Genomic DNA, 6,614 nt, shown 5'->3' on the forward strand with positions numbered 1-6,614 from the left:
AATCAATTTAAGATTAATGGCTAATATTCAGTACTATGTATCATAATAAATTATAAAAACACAAGTACTATTTTTACAATTTTTGTTTAATCATTACACTAAGATAACTTAGATATTTCTCACATTCTTAATATGTTATATCCATCACACATTTTCATTTATTTCTTGTTCTATCCATTATTTTTAACATTTTTGAGATTTCCCATTCTCTTTTAAAAACCCATGCATGTAATTCTCCTGATTCTCCTTCAAATTCATTGCCTCTTTTAAACGAATTGCTATTGCATACATATATTTATGCATATATATACACACAAATATTCATAACTATGGCCCATTCAGTTCATGCCATGTTGCTTCTATCGTTGTACAGGAAAACTTCTTTTGTGAAATTTTAGCATTCTGTTATCTATAGAATTTAAGCTATATCTTAGCTCTTTAGAATGTTCACTATACAATAAACTCTGCACCATGCCTTGCATTTTCTTCACTGTCTGCCTCCAATTCTAGTAACCTTTTCGTTATTATTTTGAATTGAATTTCCGTGTGCATCATGTAGTATTTCTCTTCTGTATCTTATTTTCATTTGCAGATTTTCTAAACGATAATTATTACAAATTGAAGTTTCTACTTTCTATTTGAAAGTTGAATAATAATTCATTATGCAAGTGTATAGATGTGCATTGCTTAAGTTAATATAGAAGGAGCTATCTTTATTAGATTATTATTTTTGAGACTGACATCACTTTCATGGCTGTGTACTCACAGGAGGAGTGCTAGCTTATGGTGTGTTTTTAAATATAATATTTAAATTATATTTATTCAATAATAAATTGAATTATTCTCTCTCCTGTATATCCACAGTAGTTGCACCAAGTGGCACATCTTCTATGAGTCTAAATGAGTCTCCTCATTTCAATAAGAATATCTTTTTATCCCACTAAGAGGGCTACTCCTATGCTTACTAAGCCTTGTGATCTCATTTAAAATATTGTTAAAATTTTTGTGTTAGTGTTTTAATGATATTTTCTTTTTAAACCTTTATTGTTTGAAAATTTGTTTTATTTTAGAGATTTTAATTTTATCACATCATTTCTTTATTCTCTTTTTCCCTCACACTCTCACATATAAATCTTTACAGTTTCCTTAAAATCCATTGCCATTTTTCTTCATTGATTGCTATTGCATGCACATATATGTGTATACCTGTATATCCCTAAATATAAGTTGTTTAATCTGTATAATGCTACCTGTATGTAAATTTTAATATAAGCATATAATATTTTGAGTTCAAATGTACCCCAACTCAATCCCTTCTAACTTTTTTCATACCCTGCCACTTTTCTTTCAGAAAGTATGTTTTTCTAAACCCGCTGAATCCTCTGAGTGCTGCAAATATGTGCTTGTCAGTAGGACAATTAGCTTTCTATGAACACCAAAAATAGCAGGCAGGTATACTTTCTTGCAGAATATTTGTTGGTATTAGGGTAATTCTGGTTCCATAAAATATGTTTATAAGTATTCTTATTGCTGTTTTACTTGAAATACATTTAGCATTATTGTCATAAATATATTTTAATTAGCACACAAAGAACAAGTTTCATTGAGGCATATTTATACACAATTTGCTTTGATTTATCTTTTTGGTCAAATAAAGAAACTGCCTTGGTCTTTTGATAGGACAGCACCTTATATAGGCAGAGTAGACCGAACAGAGTGCTGGGAGAAAGAAAGCAGAGTCAGGCAGACGCCATGGCTCTTCTCTCCCAGAAATCAAATAACCTGGGCTCGTATGAGTTCACAGAGATTGCAACATCGTGGACCCTGTTTATGACTGTCATAGGCCCTCTGGATATATCTAACAGTTACATAGCTTGGTATTCTTATGGGACTCCTAACAATGGGATCAGAGATGGTCTCTGAGTCTTTTGCTGACTTTTGGGACTGTATTCTTCAAATTGGGTTTCCTTGTCCAGCTTCAATTCAAGGGGAGGTCTTAAAATAACTTGATACATTATGTTTTCTGATGTCCACATGAGGCCTGCTTCTTTCTGAATAGAAAAAGAGGAGGAATTGATGGGAGTGTAAATGTGAGGGAGAAGCAACAGACTTCAAGAAGAGGGAGGGGAAACTGTGGTCAGGATGTAAACTAAAAAGTTAGAAATTTTTAAAAAAGAATAAATTTTAATTTTTTACAATTTTAAAATTTACTCTGTGTCTTACCATATGATCTAACTTGAATAATATAATATCCCTATTACTTCTGTACTTCAGAATAGTGTGTATTCTAAATTTTTCGAATATAAGGTTCTAATATATATATATATATATATATATATATATAAGCTTTTTAAATAGCTGAGAAACAACTTACTAAATTCAAAGCAGAAAAGTAATCATAAATACTATAAGAAAGATATAAAAATAAAATGTACAGAATTCTTAAAGTTTCAAGGAATATATATATATATATATATATATATATATATATATATATATACAAAGAAACCAATAATGTTATTGGCATTCTACTGGAAAAAAAAACACTAATAAGTAAGAAGAACATGAAATAATGAAGGAATACCTTACCTAGAAATTGTTACTCATAAATCAAGGAAATCCATTAAAATAACACAAAATTAGTAAGTTCTTGGACAAAAATAATATCACCATGTAATTGAGATGGTTTATTGTCTTAAGGTCCTTGCCAACTGCATTTCAATGGTGTGATCCCTGGTAGGTCAACAAACTAAAATGTAAGTCTACACACTCTAGACTATATAGGCAGCAGGGGCACCAGGGTTTAGAAACTGAGAACACAAAGTTGGTGAGGAAGGAAGTGGATGGATCTAATTGGAGCAGACAGAGGGTCTGAACTTTATGAAAACATATTGTATGAAGCTCTCAAACAATTACTGTGAATACAAACCAGGTCAATAATGCCTTTCACAAAAACTCAAGTAATGGGAAATACCTGAAGAAACTTTAATAAAGCAAGTGAAACGCTTGTGTGATAAAAGCTTCACATCTTTAAAAAATCAAAGAAGACAACAAAAGATAGAGAACAGTAAGCATGCTGTTCAATGTGGACAAACAGGACACAAAGAAAAGCAATTGCTGAACTTTGCCAAGACAGGATAGGACAGTCCTTCAAATTTCCCTGCTTCTGAAAAGGGTCTGTTAGATAATCTAGTCATAAAAGCAAAAGTTGGATGCCCCAACATTGCAGAGAAATTCTGGGTGACTATCTAGGAAGCCAGCTGTTTCTGTAATTTCCTGCATTTTTGAAAGTTATTTGCTCTCCCACTCTATCCCCAGAGCAATGAAAGAGAGATTTTGATAGAGAGAGCTACTGTAGGCTTGTGGAAAACATGGTTCTAAAAATGACTCCAGGTAAGACTCCCAGCAAGAGTGGAGAGGGAGAGGGAGCCTGAGCTGGCTTTATCTTGTAATCAGATTGGTGAATACCCCAACTATGATCATAGAGCCTTTATCCAGCATCTGATGGAACCAAAGCAAAAATTCACAACCAAGCACCAGGCCAAGCTCTGAATTTAATGTTATTAGTGGTTTAAAAAGTAGAAAGTAATAGATAATGTAATGTATTTTAATGTACAAAATACAGTGTATATTATTTAAAAATCTGTAGTCATATAAGCAAAAGTTGGATGCCCCAACATTGCAGAGGCTTGTGGAAAACATAATTCTAGGGATGACTCCAGGTAAGACAAAATACAGTGTATATTATTTAAAAATCTGTAGTATGATATGTGCTTTTAAATAATTAGATTTTATGTGATTATATAAGCAAGTAATTATAACACACTGGCATTAATAATATACCAGCAAAATATTTGAAAAGTTCTGAATGTATGTTTATATTCATAAATGAAAGCAATTCTTAAAGATAAATAAGGATTAAAAGGATGCCTAATTACACTTATTTTAAAGAGTTGTCATCCCACATATATCTCTCATTAGAAAGCTGAAAATAAGGCATTATTATTTGCATCTATGCTATTATATTTGGTTGCTAATTATTTTTGGTCTAAAGAGAACTGATATTAGGTTAACAAATGCCTGTCTAATATGTTGAATAATATCACATTTTGATTACCTTATTAAATAGAAATTTTACCAATATTTAAAAATTAATATACATTATAAAAACAAAATCAACATAAATATAGAATTACTTTTATATTAGAAAAGTTGTTATTTATCACCAAATGACATCAAGCACTCTGATATTTATTTAATTGTCAAACTTTAAAACATTTAAACAATTTATTTACTGATTAATTCAAATAATGATGGTATTTCAAACACAATGCATTTAAGTTTCTTTTTGAAAGAAATTACACATTAAAATTTTTGACTCTCAATCTCATTTCTTCATGTCAAAAATAAGTACTGAGAGTATAATTTAAACAGAAAAAATAGAATTTACTGAATTAATGTTAATGTGAAGGTTAAATGATAAATGTGGCAGAAATTTTTCTACTGTGTAATTGGCATGAGGAGAATTTCATTTCTATGGCTCTTTTTGCAGCTTCTTTCACTTCTTTGTTCCTGAGACTGTAAATCATGAGGTTTAACATGGGAATTACTAGTGTATAGAACACAGACACAACCTTCTCCTGTTCTACAGAATATTGGGAGCCTGGTTGAGTGTAATTAAAGCTTAATGTGTCATAAAATATAGTCACAGCAGTCAGATGAGAGGCACAGATGGAGAAGGCTTTCTTTCATCCAGAAGCTGAGCGGATTCTCAAAATGGCCACAGCGATGAAAAAGTAGGATATGACAACAATCAAGAGTGTGCCAATGACAATAACTCCAGAGAAGATCAAGAGCAAAAACTCATTCATGGAGGTATCAGAACATGAGGGTATCAGCAGCAATGGGGTGTCACAGAAGAAGTGACCCACTACATTAGGCCCACAGAAAGACAACCTACCCAAACTTATGGTGTGTGTCAAAGAGTTAATAGTTCCACCAATGACAGATCCAATGACCAGCAGAGTGCACTTTCCCTTAGACATGGACACGGTATATAACAATGTGTTGGCAATGGCCATGTAGCGGTCAAAAGCCATCACTGAGAGCAAGAAGCCTTCCGTGCTAACAAGAACTCCAAAACACAAATGTTGTACTATGCAGCCAGAGAAGGAGATGGTTTCTCTCACTACCAAGAAACTAACCAACATTTTTGGTGCAATGACTGATGAATAACAGGCATCTACAAATTAAAGACAACTGAGAAAAAAGTACATAGTTGTGTGGAGTTTGGCAGTGATTCAGATTAAGATAATCATGCCCAGATTCCCTACCAAGGTAACAGCATAAATCACCAGAAATAAGGCAAAGAGCACCACTTTCAGATCAGTGCAATCAGTCAATCCCAAAAGAATGAACTCAGTAACAACTGAACAATTCTCAAAAGTCATTCTTCTTTTAAATCCTGAGGAGGGAAAAACAAGGGTATAATATATATATATATATATATATATATATATATATATATATATATATATGCAGAGTAACATTGCATTTATTATATTCAAGCAGAGATATCCACAGACTGTCCAATAATAAATAAAGGTGGATTTGATTGACCAACATTTCTCTATTTGAAAATATCAGAATGAAGAAGATGTGAAGAGGAATCTTGAAAAACAGGTATGTAGATATGACTAAGGGGGGAAAGGTAGATCAAGAAAGAAAAAGAAGAATGGTTGAGGGTCAAATAATATTACCAAGGTTTTCTGATAAAGTCCCAAGAATGCATATTATTCTATATTTATCTAAAATTTAAAAAACTACATAAAATACTGTCACTTTGACTGACAATGGTTCCCACATGAGCCAGTACCGGGCAAAAGAAAGCTCCCTTTAGTTATAGTATTCCAAAAGATTCTTTAAAATATAAAGGCTGTTATTTTTCCCTTTACTACCTCTATAAATCTGAAGGTAAACTACTGTTGATGAAGATAACAAACACGTGGGACACAGAACTAGCTGCATCTGTTTTGAAAGTTTTCTTCTTCTGGCCTAGCTTCTATAATACCAAAATGTTCTATACATGCTGCCAAGGGAGGGAAGAAACATAGTTGTTACATCTATGATACACAATAATAACCAGCATGGCAAAGATACTCATAAATGTACAATAGCGATGTAAACAAATTGGTAATAACTATCAGGAATGAAATTATACTCAATACCGGAAACCTTGTCAGCTTCATGGAGCTTGTGAAATCATGAATTTATATAATATTATACTACTTCCATTTGTCTACACCAGAATAATTCCTTAATACATTCTAAATCTTAACATTATATCTACAGATAAATATCATCCATCAAAAAGGACTCTCTGTACAGCAAGTGAAGGCCAGCAGAGTGTAAGAAATCCTATCCAAATGAATACTCTATATTAAAGCTCCCACATCTATGGTTCAGAGAATGTCACAGAAGAAAGCATGGAAAGATTATAAGAGTCAACTCTTATAATTGAGTTGCAATACTTTTTGTTTCATGAAATCTCCACCACAAGCAATCTATTTCAATTATTCAATACTTGATTAAACTAATTTTATTAGCTTTTTATC

The 6,614-nt window shown here is 32.1% G+C and overlaps 1 pseudogene; it reads right to left on the bottom strand.

Moving 5' to 3' along the window:
- Positions 1-4,472: 4,472 nt before the first annotated feature.
- On the bottom strand, positions 4,473-5,450 carry LOC148122511 (olfactory receptor 5J3-like; annotated as a pseudogene).
- Positions 5,451-6,614: the final 1,164 nt, after the last annotated feature.

The sequence above is a fragment of the Myodes glareolus genome, chromosome 3 (assembly GCF_982192425.1).
Source record: "Myodes glareolus chromosome 3, mMyoGla1.1, whole genome shotgun sequence".
Lineage (NCBI taxonomy): Eukaryota > Metazoa > Chordata > Mammalia > Rodentia > Cricetidae > Myodes > Myodes glareolus.